Consider the following 16,792-nt stretch of genomic DNA (forward strand, 5'->3'; position numbering starts at 1 on the left):
CTGATACTGCTATAGAATGTATACAAGATTTTTCAAATAGAGGAGTATATGATGTTACATTTTCTAGCGATTCAATTTGTCAAATGGTTTTACAGAAATTTAATGAATGCACCGCCCCGTTGATTAAAACTGGTATCACCCTTATACCTATGTTTGCCCCGAAAGAAACAGTGATAGTGGTGCACATGTACAATCCCTTCTCGGATCCCCGCTTGATTGAAGTTTTCCTCTCCCGTTATTGTTCTAAGGTCCGGGGGGGACAAAAAATCAAAAACATCTGTGGCATTTGGAACGGAAAGCGTAAATATCTGGTCACATTTAAAGAAGATCCTAATGGCATTCGAGGCCTTGCACACCCCCCCCCCCCCAAACCTTCAGCCTGGGTGTCAACAAAGGCTTTCTGCTTTACTCTGGACAGCCTCTGTTTTGTCGCCTATGTCAACAATTTGGTCATTCAAAAGAAAATTGCTCAGGGTCAAATTGTAGGAATTGTGGTAGCTCTACTCATCGTGCACAGGCATGTTCAGCTCCTAAGAAATGTAACTTATGTGGCAGTGAGGACCATCTTTTTAAAACCTGCCCAAAAGCAAATTTTTCCTACGCCAAGGCGGTTAGTGCTCCAGTTCCAATAGCACAACCTTTTCTCACCACCCTGCCTGCACCTCCTACAGAAACCAACCCAGTGTCTGAAGTGCCAGTCACTGATTCAGAAATTTTAGGATATATTGATGGGCTGCCTATCCATAGTCACAGAATCTTAGGGGATGACCCCCCTGAAAAAGATGTTACTTCTGCTTTTTTTCCTGTTTCAGATCCCGGCCTAACTATTCAACAAATAATAGAAGAAGAAACAGACCGCATAGATGCCGCGTGCATCAAACGTAAGGCTCTAGAACAACGGAAAAAGCGCTTAAAAAATCAAACACCTTCCAGCCCAGAGGCTTCTTCTGCACAACTTCAAACTACCACTGATGAACCTATTTGCGTGCCAGAGACCCCTTCTTCAAGTACATCTGCACCAAGTCAAGGAAAGGAGAACCTTCCCACAAAGGATGAATCAGGTACTGTTGAACAGTTAAATTTGTCTGCCCCCCTTTTGAATTCTCCTATACCGGACATGGATCACAGTGGGTGGTCCACTTATTTGTCACACAAAAGAAAAGGAAGAACCTCAAAAAACACGCCAGATCCACCGCTCCCTACTCGAATCAAAAGGCGCACGACCTCCTTGGACCGTGTTTCCAAGGGGAGTCGTTTTACGCCTCTCCATCACCTCTCGGATTCCGAGGAGGTTTCTCACGAAGTGGCCCAAGAACTAGAAGTCAGTGACAGTCTGCCAAAAGATTTAGATGCTACCCCTGATCTAAATCGCATGTTTCTAGCTCAACAAAGTGATGGAGATTTATCCTCCCCAGATTAGGAGTAGGTGGAACCTCTTCCTTTTACAACACTTTACATGAATGTTTCAGTTGCCACCTGCAATGTGCGTGGGATGAGCACTGATGTCACGAAAGTAATGGTACTTGATTTTTTTAAAACAGTTCCCGCAGATATTATTTGCTTACAAGAATGTCATATTCCCTTTCGTAAAAATTACTCTTCCTACAGTGGTGCGTGGGAAACTGGTCCATCTGCTTGGTCTGGGGGAGCAAATAAAAATGATGGAGTGGCAATCCTCTTTAAAAATAAACATTGGCAAATCATAGGAGAACAGGTCCTTTACCCCGGACGAGCTCTTCTCCTGTCCTTGCTAATGGATGGTATCCCAATGAGGCTATGTAATATTTATGCCCCTGCAAAAAAAACCGATAGAGAGTATCTTCTGCAATTAGTCAAACCCTTTCTTACAGGCGCTATCCCTCTTATCCTCACAGGGGATTTTAATTGTCTACTACATCAACAAGACCGTCAAGGACAACAAAATGTGTATACTCTTGATGTTACATCTAAACTTTTGCAGTCATTGGTGTTTGATTTACAATTATATGATACTTATGCCAAACACTTTCCTCCTGGCACCGGATTTACATGGGAGGCAGTGCATGGTACTACAAGATCTCGAATAGACTATGGGGGTCATTCTGACCCTGGCGGCCGGTGGCCACCAGGGCCACCGACCACGGGAGCACCGCCAACAGGCTGGCGGTGCTCCCACGAGAAGCGGTAAGTCGGCGGGCTCCCGCCGACTTACCGCTGCTCGGGGGAATCGCGCGCTCCGCCGCCATGAGGATTCTGACCCCCCCTACCGCCATCCTGTTCATGGCGGGAAAGCCGCCATGAACAGGATGGCGGTAGGGGGGGTCGCGGGGCCCCTGGGGGCCCCTGCCGTGCCCATGCCAATGGCATGGGCACGGCAGGGGCCCCCGTAAGAGGGCCCCGCAAAGTATTTCAGTGTCTGCCTTGCAGACACTGAAATACGTGACGGGTGCCACTGCACCCGTCGCACCTTCCCACTCCGCCGGCTCGATTACGAGCCGGCATCCTCGTGGGAAGGGAGTTTTTCCCTGGGCTGGCGGGCGGTCTTTTGGAGACCGCCCGCCAGCCCAGGGAAAAACTCATAATACCCTCCGCGGTCTTCTGACCACGGAGCGGTATAATGGGGGCGGAATTCTGGCGGGCGGCCTCCGCCGCCCGCCAGAATCAGAATCACCCCCTATATCTTTGCTTCTAAAAACCTCACGTCAGTTGACAGCAGTATACATCCCATTGCTTTTTCTGATCATCATATGCTTTGTACTTCTTTTCACCTTGCCACCCAGTCTGCCCGGGGCCCAGGATCTTGGAAACTAAACTGTACATTATTAATTCATGAACAAATATGTGTAAAATACCGGGCTTGTTATAAAAAATGGACTCTCCAAAAACACAAATTTTCCACTATATTTCAGTGGTGGCAATGGGTGAAATACAAAACCAAGAATTTCTTTCAGACGCAAAGTTTTCTTCTTCGAAAAACCACTTGGGATGATTTCCAGAAACTACAGAGGCGGCTTACTCTACTTCATCAACTGGGGGCTGCAGGAAAGGATGTAACTGCTGATATCCGACAGGTAAAAACGGACATGACTCGGTGGTTGCAGAAAAAAAGTAAAGCTATCATTTTTCAGGCACGGGTTCGCATTTTTCATGAAGATGAACAATGTACTTCTTTCTTTTTAAAAAAAAACCACAAACATCATAAATTGTTACAGGTGCTACAAGATGCTCAAGGGGTTCGTTGTCAAGGTACCAAAAATTTTCAAAATATTGCTTTTCAGTTTTACAAACAATTGTATGCTCCTTCCGTTTTCTCCCAACACGCAATCAAAGAATATTGCACACTGTTAACAGACACCTTTACCGAAGCACAACAAACTGTTTTAGCTAAACCCCTTACAGGAGAAGAATTTCTTACCGCCATCAAACAAGCACCTACTGGTTCGTGTCCAGGTATGGATGGTCTCCCTTGGGACTTTTATAAAAAAATTTGGGACCTTCTCTGTGTCGACTTCATGGCCATGATCCAAAATGGCTTTCACATCAACACATTCCCAAATAGTTTTTCTATTGGTATAATCACTTTACTTTACAAAAAAGGAGATGAAACATCTTTAAAAAACTGGCGCCCAATATCTCTCCTGAATGTGGATTATAAACTGATATCAAAGGTATTAGCTCTCAGATTTCAAACAGTATTATATACATGTATCCATCAAGACCAAACTTGCGCCCTTAAAGGGAGACGTATTGTTGACAGTCTTACTACAATTCGTGATGTCCTGTACTATACAAATGATCAGCATAATTCTCTTGGTGTTCTCAGTCTAGATTTTGAAAAAGCATTTGATCGAGTTTCACATCCTTTTTTGTTTACAGTACTACAACAACTTAAAGTACCTATACAGTTTATTCACATGTTATCCACCTTGTATCACAATGCAAGTAGTGTTGTTAGTATCAATGGCTTCTACACCCAAGCCTTCCCGGTTAAAGCAGGTGTTCGTCAAGGGTGCCCCTTATCCCCAGCCCTATTTGTTTGTGCAGTAGAGCCCTTTTTGTGTCATCTACGAAATGATCCCACAATCAATGGATCTTTTATCCCAGGTGGTTCTGGCACACAAGCCAAGATAGTCGCATATATGGATGACGTGTCTGTTCTATGTTCAAATCCCAAAGTTGTTAGGACTGTTTTACATCATGCTGATTTATTTCAACCAGTCTCAGGCTTACGTCTTAATCTTGAAAAATGTGTGTGTCTAACACTGGGCCCCTGGGACACTCTTGCCCGCCTGCCAGTTACTACTACTCGAGCACCCACTAAAATTCTGGGGGTTTTCTTTTCAGAAACAGGCTATGAACAAAAAAATTGGACTGAAGTATATAAAAAAATGGAGAAAAAACGTACACTTTGGACCACTCGTAAATTGTCTTTAGAAGGTAAAATTTTGGTTATCAAAGCAGTGTTACTACCAATCATGTTATATCTTACCATGGTTTATCCCCCGTCACGTATTATGTTACAAAAATGTACAAAATTGTTTTTTACATTCCTATGGGGGTCCCGAATGGAGAAATTGGCTCGGTCTACAATCTGTAAACATTGGAGCAATGGAGGGAAAGGAATGCCTGATATTTATGTTTTTTTGTATTCCAAGTTATTTTCACATACGTTATCTCAACTATATACAGAACCTTTAACTATAGCTGGTCTATTTACACGTTATTTTACAGCTGTATTGTTTTGCCAATTTGGTTTATATCACCCCAATAATTTGTACCCCCTAAGCTATTCTGTACCCCCTTATTACAAAGAAATGAGAGCCTTTGTGCAACGGTTGGATTTTACTGTTATATCCCTTGATATTTGTAAAAATTCGAAAAGTTTGAAGAAATTATTTTTCAGCCAAGAAAAAACTGAACCTCTCCTTAACTTTTCTGAACCACAGACTAAAACAGTATGGGGGTTAGTAAGCCATGCTTCTCTTCAACACAACCAAAAAGACTTGGCGTGGTTGAGCGCCCATGATTGTCTACCTGTGAAAACTTTTCAACACCGCCGTGGCCTGGCACCTTCTGCGATATGCCCTAGGAATCACTGCCTCCACGAAGAAACTGTTTCCCATCTGTTTTGGGGATGTTCATATGCACGGACCTTTTGGACACTGATGAAACCTTTTTTGGACCATGTAGCCGGGCTTCAGAATCTCACTCTGGAGTCCATACTGTACGGATTTCACCTCCCACCAGCACGGAAACTCGTAGCCTGGAGGCTTCTTAACAGCGGTAAACAGACCCTTTGGGACGCCCGTAATATGTTACTTTTTCTCCATAAAGATCTTTCTCCAGCTGATTGTCGGTGTTTATGCCTTGACAAACTGACTACATATTGGCATATCGATAAAACATTTCATGGTACCCAAGAAGCCAACAGACTATGGCAAATAAACAATTGGAAAGGCTGGGTGACTTGAAGGAATACACCTAGCCACCAGGTGTTGAAGAAAAAGGATTGGCATTTATATAGGCCTTTTTTCAATAAAGTTTTAGTAAACCAAGTTTTGGGGAGGAGGTAATGGGGATTGTATTCCACTTCAGAAAAAAAACATATGTCTCTTTTTTGATTTCCTTTATAAAAATGTTTTGCAGATCATAAAAAACACCATTGTAAACTAACGAATTTTTTTCCAAAACAAACATTGTACAAATTGTATTATAATTATTTTCCTTTGTACCCTTTTCCCTTTATAAATAAATAAAGGTTTTCAAAAGAAAAATCTGTTCTTATCAGTTTAATATCTGATACGTCCTCTATCTGGGGACCATATATTAAATTGATTTTTGGAACAGGGAGATGGAATAGGAGCTTGCTCTGTCCACCCCACGCATCAACCTGGTATTGCAGTACCTCCAGGAATGGTGCACTTCCCCACCCGGGGAAAAACATGCTGTTGAAAAAAAAGATTGAAAAGCAAAAGTAGCGTTTCACTGTCTCTCTGTAAAGTGACGCTAATGTCTTTGTGTGTAAATAAAACCAACCTGGCCACTTTGTGGCAGCCGTGTCTTGTTTTATTTATGTCGTTATTTATTTATTTATTCCGTTTTATATTTCTGTGGTATTTTATTCCCTGACTCTCCTCCCCCCCCCCCCCCCTTTTTTTTTTTTTTTTATTGTCCTCTGCTCAGAGGCTTCACTTCGGTGGAGAAAAATGTCAGAAAGAGACTGCATCTTCAGCAGTGTTTTGTTTTTGGATCCATTTCCCAGGGTAGCGAGTGATGGCAAAGAGGCAAAGCAGAGGGCAAGAGGCCTTTCTTCATCTACCGCGTTTTCAGCAAGTGAAGAGGAGCGAGATAGAAAGAGCAAGATAGGAAAGGTGAGAGAGAGAGAGAGAGAGAGAGAGAGAGAGAGAGAGAGAGAGAGAGAGAGAGAGAGAGAGAGAGAGAGAGAGAGAGAGAGAGAGAGAGAGAGAGAGAGAGAGAGAGAGAGAGAGATATAGATATATATATATATATATATATATATATATATATATAGATAGGGGGGGGGGGGCAGCTGCCTTTGGCAGAAGAGAAGAAGTGGACACTGTCCAGGTCTTCTCCGGGCAGAAGGAAAAGACAGAGTCCTTTTCCTTCTTTGCCCACCCCCGCCCGTCCACGAACGGCCGAGCCTTATCTATAGGCCTAAGCTCTGCCTAAGCAGAGTCCTGGGCAAGCGAGGGCGAGGAGCCGGCCGCTTGCTGCCAGGCTGCTGTCCAGGGTGGCCCGACCTTCCGACCCAGGGGCTGGACCCAGTGGACAGGAAGGGGAGGGGCATGCAAAAACTAGAAACTGGGCAACGTGGGTATGCTAATGGACGCATAATGAGGCGACTGCTGAGAACTCTGGGAGCCGGGAGACACCCTGACGCCAGGGCCTCTTTTTTCCTTTCGCCACTGGCTGAGCTCTTGCCAAGAGATGGGGAAAAGAGGCGAAAGGCCCGTCAACGGTCAAGGAAAGGACGACCCCAGCCCGAGTCAGCCAGGGAGACCGGCCGGTGAGGTGAGAATTCTGCCACAATTTGGGTTATTGCTTCTCGGCCTTTTGGCTAAGATCAGTGTTTATGTTTTGAACCGAACACGTGGTTTTTTTGTCAAGAGGTCGGCGAATCCGAGCCCGGAATTCCTTTTTGCTGGGCCTGCGTTTCCCTGGCTTGTCCGGGGCCAGGCTGCGTGAGGGGGGAGGAAGGGGGAGGGTTTTTGACAGGAGGACGACACTGGGCCTTCGCTCCACGGCTTGTCCGTGGCAAGGCTGCGTGTGCCTGGGGGAGACCCCGAGGTGAATCCCTGTACCTGGAGGTAATTCCTAGGTTTGCTAGAGGGACGGGCTGAGGATTCCTGGCATGACTGGGACCCAGCTGATGCCCAGACATCGGTTAGCTTGGGGAAAGCCCTCCAGGCATCCCAGGAATTTTTGGAGCTCACGCACATAGCTGCGTGGAGCAGGAGGTTCTGACACCAGAGTCCTGGTGTCAGACTGAGAGTCCCTGGGCGCACTTTGAGAGTGCACGGCCTAGGGACACTCAATTGGAAGATTTGGAGGTGCTGGCACCAGAGTCCTGGTGTCAGAGTGAGAGTCCCTGGGCGCACTGTGATTGTGCTCGGCCTAGGGACACTCTTTTGAGGGAATTGGAGGTATCTCACACCACCCAGAAAGGAACACCTGACCCAGGTCAGGAAAACACAGTGTTTTTAAATACTGGGTACAAGAGGGTGGGGTTTGATTCAGAGAAGAGGAGAAAAGTGGTGAGAGTCCCTGGGCGCACTTGGAAAGTGCTCGGCCCGGGGACATTCACAGACCACGTCTGGGACACCCAAAACAAGGCCCAGATGAGCTTTTTAACAAAGTAAGGAGCCACAAAAAATATCAAAAACCATGGCAGCCCCTAAGAGCTACGCAGCAGCCGCTGGCGGGAGCAATAATGGAAATAATGGGAAAAACCAAAGGAATGGAAACAACACATTTACAGGGATGAAATTCTCTGTTCGATTTGAAATATTGGAGGAAGCAAAACACAAGAGGAGCATGAACCACCTTATGGACACCGTGTTTAAACAGGTATTTGGCATTAAGCCTGATCAGATCAAATGTATGCAAGACTTTAGAGTCAGGGGGCTATTTGACATAACATTCCAGAGCGAAAATATTTATCAAGATTTTATTTATAAATTAAATCAAAATAGAGAAAACAAAGATTTAGAAGGTTATGTAATCACCCCACTTGCAGCACCAAGAGAAATCCCAATGACGGTGCATATGTTTAACCCTTTTACTGCACCGTCAGAAATAGAGCATTTTTTGCGCAGATACTGCCAAAGTGTTAGAGGAGGGAGTGAAGTCAGGAATGAAAGGGGGGTATGGAATGGAAAGAGGAGATACATGGTAGTGCTCCAAAGGGATGATGAAGGGATTGGAGGTACAAAACACCCACCTCTAAACTTCACCATAGGGCCAAATAGGGGTTTTCGGTACTACCTAGGACAACCCATGTTTTGTAAAACTTGTTTCCAGTTTGGACATATCAAAGAGCAATGTTCAGGGGATATTTGCAGGAATTGTGGCACCAAAGGGCACATGGCCCATGAATGTAAGGCCCCCAAAAAATGCAATTTATGTGGGGAATTATCTCACCTTTATAAAAATTGCCCTGCAAGGCAAAATCTCTATGATAAATCAAGAGTGGAGAGTTCAACTCAATTAGACCAAACAGGGCCAAACGAGATAAGCCCAACCATTAAAGATCCAGCAAAGGGAGGAAAAAAAACCACCATACCTGATATAAATGCGAGCGAAATTTTAGAGATAACCTCACAGCCCAACCCCCAAATTGTCATCCCAGAAACTCCTGAAAGCGAACTAGTTCAAAAAGAAAATATTATTGAATCAAGTGCTCAGAGCACAGACTCTAACAAAAAAATTGAAAGGCGGCATGAAATTGACTTGGATCTAGATTATAATCAGGAGTGGCTTTTTGCAACACCATCAACTGGGTCCACTCATGTAACACAAACACCAGAAACATTCTTTTCAACAGAAGAGAACATGGAAGAAGGGGAGATAGAATCTAAGGGAGATGATCAACCCAAAAACAGAAAAGTCACCAAAAAAATAAAAAATACAGACCCCAAAGAAACTCTAAAAGACAATTTTTTAACCGATTCAGAAGAAGAGATGACTACTGAACAGGGGTCTAATGAAAGGGATGTTGAAGCCTCACCAAGGCAATCAATGAGACAATTAGAGAGGTTAAAAAAAAGGAAAGACAAAAGGAACCAAAATTCGTCTGAAGAAGTGGTTCAAAAAAGAAATAAAAGAAAAGCAACATCGCAGAAAAATGATATTAATTCAAAAATAACCAGTGTTCCTGGATCCAGGTACAGTGTACTCCAGGAACAATCAGACACAGAAGACCCTCCTTTAGAGGGCCTGTCTGAAATTACTAAGATTTCTTTGGAGGAGGGGAAGTCTTTTAAAGGTTTTCCCCCTTACATGGGAAAAGAAGAAGAGATAACATTTGAGGAGAGCCAATCTTTGCTCCCTCAGGAGATAATTGAGATTGATTCTATAGAATAATAATGTAAACATGTATGCTTTCTACTTTTTAATGGCTATTACTTTAGCCACCCTAAACGTCAGGGGTATTAGACAGCAGTCCAAAAGAGCTGCTGTCTTCAATTATTGTGAAAATTTGAAAGCTGACATTATTTTTTTGCAGGAGTGTGGCATTCCATATGCTGAAGATTACTCCTTTCTAAAAAGAGAATGGAGACAAGGTCCATCATCCTGGTCAGGAGGTGGAAACAAAAATGCAGGAGTAGGCATTTTATGTAAAAATAACAAATTTTCTATTTTACAGGAAAATGTAATTTCCCCAGGGAGAGGTTTGTCCTGTAGCTTAAAAGTGAATGAAACAATTTTTAAAGTCATTAACATTTATGCACATGCAGACAAACAGTTCATTGAACAAATCATTTCTTTCCTAACATTTTTTGTTACAGGTTCATAACCCACCTTTATTGCAGGGGACTTTAACTGTATAAGAGCCCCACAAGATAGAATAGGTTCAGCGACACATTATAAATTAGATATTTCTTCAAAAACCCTAAATGACATAATAGACAATTGTTCCCTACAAGACACTTTTCAAACATGTAATCCAAACAACACAGGGTTTACATGGTTATCAGGAGATGGGAATACCACTTCTAGGATAGACTATATTTTCACATCAGAACATATTAAGGCCCGTATTTATACTTCGTTTGCGCCGAATTTGCGTCGTTTTTTTCGACGCAAATTCGGTGCAAAACTAACGCCATATTTATACTTTGGCGTTAGACGCGTCTAGCGCCAAAGTATGGGCAAATAGCGTCATTTTTTGGCGTGAACGCCTTCCTTGCGTTAATGAGATGCAAGGAAGGCGTTCCCGTCTAAAAACAGACGCACATAGCGGTGCGTGGTATTTATGCTCCAGGGCAAAAATCACTCCCGCGCGGCAGGCGGCGCAAAAAAATGGCGCAAAGCACGAATAGCGTGAAATTTTAACGCCTGGGTCAGGGCAGGCGTTAAAATGGGGCAAACACACCTGTACTTAATCAGAACACACAGAACAAACAACAGAGCAGCAGAGCAGCAGAGCAGCAACAGGGAGACATGGAGGTGCTTTTTCTTCAACGTGCACGTAGACGCAGAGCCCTGCAGCAACAACAGCAGCCACAACAACAACAGCAGGGACCCCAAAGACAGCGCAGAAGGCAGGAGAGGATATTCCGCCCAAGAACAACCCTGCATGGCCTCAGGGAACGAGACATCATCCAGAGGTACCGGTTGAACTGGCAGGCCATTCAGCAGCTGCTGACATATATTGAACAGCAATTGGCCCCCACTTTAGTGACTCCACGCACTATCCCAACAGAAACAAAGCTGCTTGCCGTACTTCACCTGCTGGCAAGTGGCTCCTTTCAGACAACTGGTGCCCTGGTTGGTGGAATCTCACAACCATCTTTCTCCGCATTCCTGCCTAAAGTACTGGATGCCATCATTGGACTGACACCCCGCCACATCTGCTTCCCTAACACACTGCAGAAGCAGCAGGAAACAAAACAGGGGTTCTACGCCATCAGTGGCTTTCCGCACGTCCTTGGTGCAATTGACTGCACACACGTACGCCTTGTGCCACCTGCTGCGAGTGAACACCTCTACCGCAACAGGAAGCACACACATTCCATCAACGTGCAGGCCATAGTCGATCACCAAGGACTGATCAGCAACATTGTGGCTAAATATCCTGGGAGTGTACATGACGCATTCATCTTCCGTCACTGCACCATCAACCAACACTTCCAGGATGGACGGTATGGCAATGGACTACTTGTTGGTAAGGACAAAAATCTACTTATATACTCACTGCACAGAAACCCTCTAGGATAAACAACACATACACCACAATAGCAACACCTAGACAGGGACACACTGAGGTACTCACATCACTAGCCATGTGTCACAAGTCACCATTGAACCTCTCACACATTTGAATTTACTCCACAGCTTAGTGTGAAGACATTCATGACTGTGGTTGCCTAAATGTCACCTTGCAAATTGGAAGTCTCACAATAACCTGTACACTAATACAATGCATAACTTTTAAGGGATGGGATGGCCTGGCTATGTTCATATGGACGTTTCTAATACCCTTTCATGTTTCAACTCTGCATGGAACTATCATCACACCCCCAGTGAGGACACACGGACACCTGTGTCACAAGTCACAATGCAAAGGAGGGCACACTGTACTTGAGAAACCAATACATCCTGCTGACAAACAGTTAGACAACAAACACTTGCTCAGCCAAGGAAAAAAAACAATGCCAAAGTTTCCACCAACAACCATAGGTTGTCACATTAGTACACAAAATAGTCACAGACAACACAACACAACTACTGCCATCAAAGATACGTACAACAGTGCCTCCTACATCTAATTGATACCATTCTGTGTTTCTCTTTCAGCTGATCAGGGGTATGGCATCCAGCCTTGGATAATGACACCATATGGGAACCCAAATACTGCTGCTGAGCGGGCATACAATGACGCCCACAAGAGGACACGCAGCATTGTGGAGAGGACCTTTGGGATCCTAAAGTCAAGGTTCCGCTGCCTTGACATCACTGGCGGAAGCCTACTATACTCCCCAGAGATGGTATGCAAAATCATACTCACTTGTGCCATATTACACAATATTTGTGTACAAAGGAACATTCCCCTCCTTGAACCGGACCCAGACATGCCTGAGGATGATGATGAGGAGGATGCTGGCCTGCAACAGGAGGGGGAACAACCTAACACCGCAGCAGGAGTGCGTAGGCGCCAACAGCTTGTGAACAATTTTTTTTACTTAAGTCATTATAATCACTTGTATTCCACACTTGTAAATAAACACAGATCACAAACACCACATCATGCTTTGGCCTATTCATTTCTGACCACCTTTAGTTTGAAATAGCTGAAGATGAATGTCGTCTCATTGATCAAGAATGCCATTAAAATTCATCACACCAAAAATAAACATCACAACTGTATGCACAGAGGGTAGGATGTGACATGTTACATTACCATACACAGAGCCCAACAAGAGTACAAATGTGACAATTAGACATGCCGGATCCAAACAACTGAAACAGTCTCTCATCCAGCCCAAAATTGGAGATCATTTGAAAGTCACATCACACGTGTTCAGAGACAGGGTGGGACCATCCATGTGTACGTGAACATGTCATCAATGGCTTCTCTCAAGTGTATGATGTGAGCAATACACAATTGCAACAACATCAGCTGCCACTAACTCAGGAGGAGACCTTGAAGTTACAGTGACAACATACACACAGACAGGTCATACTGGATCCACATTCCCACACACATGTACACATATGTCATACAACCAACCTAATATTTGAAAGTAGACCATCACAGTTGTGTCCCAGTTTGAACCTAGCAGGAAGATTGTAACATGACACTAAACCAGTTTATGCAGAAAGGGACACAGACAAGCAAAACAATCTTCGCATTATCACATCGTGAACGCTGAGAGTCTTGCAAACTTAGGGGGTCATTCTGACCCTGGCGGTAATTACCGCCATGGCGGAGGTCGGCGGTAGCACCGCCAACAGGCTGGCGGTGCACAGATGGGCATTCTGACCGCGGCGGTTCAGCCGCAGCCAGAAACGGACTTCCCGCTGCCCTTGAGAATCCGCCATGGCGGCGGAGCGCGCTCCGCCGCCATGGGGATTCTGACACCCCCTACCGCCATCCTGTTCCTGGCGGGTCTTCCGCCAGGAACAGGATGGCGGTAGGGGGTGCCGCGGGGCCCCTGGGGGCCCCTGCAGTGCCCATGCCAATGGCATGGGCACTGCAGGGGCCCCCGTAAGAGGGCCCCACAAAGAATTTCAGTGTCTGCTTTGCAGACACAGAAATTCGCGACGGGTGCAACTGCACCCGTCGCACCTTCCCACTCCGCCAGCTCCATTCTGAGCAGGCGTCCTCGTGGGAAGGGTGTTTCCCGCTGGGCTGGCGGGCGGACTTTTGGCGGTCGCCCGCCAGCCCAGTGGGAAAGCCAGAATGACCGCCGCGGTCTTTCGGCGGGAACCGCTTGGCGGGCGGCGACCGCCGCCCGCCGCGGTCAGAATGACCCCCTTAGTCATATGAAAATGGTATGCAACTTAGCTCCAAATCATCAATACTGCAAACGTCAAATGGGCTAATGAGATGAATGAATGGTCAACAGTCATTCATACCATATGGCCTTACATTCGCCCGCTGCTGCAGGTTTGCCAGGATATGATAAAAATACTCCATGGATACAGTAGCTATTCTGGATGGTCAAATCCTAGGGTGCTGGGGGCCTAACTCCACCTCTACCACCCCCAAAACATACAGGAATCATGTACTTGTGAACTAAAACACATGCATAAGGCACATGTGTGGCCTCCATGTCACAAGTTCTACACAAATATGAAACACAAAATCATAATGGGACATGGTCAGCCCCATAAAAACTGAAAGTGACTCTCCCACTCCCTGTTAGGACTACAGATAAAAGCGTCCCCATCATAAAGGTGGGGACATTTTGGAGACGGAATACCTAATGGTATCAAAAACCTCATTTCAAAATAGCCATCAGCAATTACACCAAATATGTTGTCAAATATGGTCAATACATTAGTTAACGTATCCCAAACATCACAGTGTGAAGGCCGTCTATACATAAAAGTACGGACATTTGTCATATACAAACACAAATGTGTCTCACATCGCACCGTTTTACCATGACTGTTAGAAATGGGGTCTTTGGTCGACAGTCAGGTTACCCCCTGTTCAAGCAAGGACCCTCACTCTAGTTAGGATAAAAGAGAATCACCCTCAGCTAACCCCTGCTTACCCCCTTGGTAGCTTGGCAGAGCAGTAGGCTTAACCTCAGAGTGCTGGGCGTAAAGTATTTGTACCAACACACACAGTAACTTAATGAAAACACTACAAAATGACACAACACCAGTTTAGAAAAATAGGAAATATTTATCTAGACAAAACAAGACCAAAACGACAAAAATCCAACATACACAAGTCAAGTTATGATTTTTTAAAGGTTTAAAATAAAAAGAGTCTTTAGGTAGTTGTAACACCACACTAGCGCTGCTAGCGTGAAAATGTACCTGGTTTGCGGCAAAAATAACCCCGCACGGGCGGTGTGCGTCGAAAATAACCCGGCACGGGTATATGCGTCGAAAACAGCTCGGCTCGGCGCGTCGAAAAAGCCAGCCACGCGACGGTCCGAAGTCCCGCGGCGCTGGTTGCGATCTCTCAGCCTTCGTCAGCGATGCTGCGCGTCGTTTCTCCTGCTCCGGGCGTCGATTCTCCGGTCGCGTCTCCAGCGGCGTCGTTTCTCAGCTGCGGAGCCGGCGTCGCGTCGTTTTCTCAGCCGCGATCGGATTCGCGTCGATCTTTTCTCCGCACGGTGCGCGGTGCGTGTATTTTTGTCCTTAGGCTGCCAGCCTCTCCTTTCAGGGTCCCAGGAACTGGAAGGGCACCACAGAGCAGAGTAGGGGTCTCTCCAGAGACTCCAGGTGCTGGCAGGAAGAAGTCTTTGCTATCCCTGAGACTTCAATAACAGGAGGCAAGCTCTACATCAAGCCCTTGGAGATTTCTTCTTCAAGATGGAAGGCACACAAAGTCCAGTCTTTGCCCTCTTACTCTGGCAGAAGCAGCACTGCAGGAAAGCTCCACAAAGCACAGTCACAGGCAGGGCAGCACTTGTTCCTCAGCGATCAGCTCTTCTCCAGGCAGAGGTTCCCCTTGATTCCAGAAGTGTTTCTAAAGTTTGTAAGTTTGGGTGCCCTTCTTATACCCATTTTAGTCTTTGAAGTCACCTTCCTTCAAAGGGGACTCACACCTTCTTGTGAAATCCTGCCTTGCCCAGGCAAGGCCTCAGACACACACCAGGGGGTTGGAGCCGGCATTGTTAGAGGCAGGCACAGTCCTTTCAGATGAGAGTGACCACTCCACCCCTCCCTCCTAGCAGAGATGGCTAATCAGGAAATGCAGGTTACACCCCAGCTCCCTTTGTGTCACTGTCTGGTGTGAGGTGAACAACAACCCAACTGTCAAACTGACCCAGACAGGGAATCCACAAACAAGGCAGAGTCACAGAATGGTTTAAGCAAGAAAATGCTCACTTTCTAAAAGTGGCATTTTCAAACGCACAATCTCAAAATCAACTTTACTAAAAGATGTATTTTTAAATTGTGAGTTCAGGGATCCCAAACTCCACCTGTCCATCTACTCTCTAGGGGAATCTACACTTTAATCATATTTAAAGGTAGCCCCCATATTATCCTATGAGAGAGAGACAGACCTTGCAACAGTGAAAACGAAATTGGCAGTATTTCACTGTCAGGACATATAAACCACATTACTATATGTCCTACCTTATCCATACACTGCACCCTGCCCTTGGGGCTACCTAGGGCCTACCTTAGGGGTGCCTTACATGTAAGGAAAGGGAAGGTTTAGGCCTGACAAGTGGGTACACTTGCCAAGTCGAATTTACAGTGTAAAAATACACATACAGACACTGCAGTGGCAGGTCTGAGACATGATTACAGATCTACTTATGTGGGTGGCACAACCAGTACTGCAGGCCCACTAGTAGCATTTGATTTACAGGCCCTGGCACCTCTAGTGCACCTTACTAGGGACTTACTAGTAAATCAAATATGCCAATCATGGATAAACCACTTACATACAATTTAAACAGGAGAGCATATGCACTTTAGCACTGGTTAGCAGTGGTAAAGTGCTCAGAGTTGAAAAGCCAACAGCAACATGTCAGAAAAAATTAGGAGGCAGGAGGCAAAAAAGACTGGGGATGACCCTGCATAAGCAAAAGTCCAACACGACCCCCTACCAGCCTAAAGCCAGGGGAGAACAATCAATACCTTGATGTACTTCCCTGATTGGGGCGATAGAACAGGGACCCAGGCCCACAACAGCAGGGGCATGTTCCAGTTCTACGCCTTCCTGACTCCAGTTGGATCCCTCTGTCCATACTCTCAGGGCCCACTAAGCTAACCCATGGGGAACCCTTCTCCACATCTACAGACACCATCTGTGCAACACCTAACTTTACTTTGCTCACAGATGTATTGCAATGGGCAGATAGTACCACCAGGGCCAACACAGTGGTGTTGCCCACTCCACCCCCGGGGTGTGACTCTCGTCCTCCCCCCC

General features: G+C 45.6%; 1 pseudogene; it reads left to right on the forward strand.

Moving 5' to 3' along the window:
• The first annotated feature begins 5,727 nt into the window (after nt 1-5,727).
• LOC138297567 (U2 spliceosomal RNA) lies at nt 5,728-5,906 on the forward strand (annotated as a pseudogene).
• The last annotated feature ends 10,886 nt before the right edge of the window (nt 5,907-16,792 follow it).

Source organism: Pleurodeles waltl, chromosome 5 (assembly GCF_031143425.1).
Source record: "Pleurodeles waltl isolate 20211129_DDA chromosome 5, aPleWal1.hap1.20221129, whole genome shotgun sequence".
Taxonomy (NCBI): Eukaryota; Metazoa; Chordata; class Amphibia; order Caudata; family Salamandridae; genus Pleurodeles; species Pleurodeles waltl.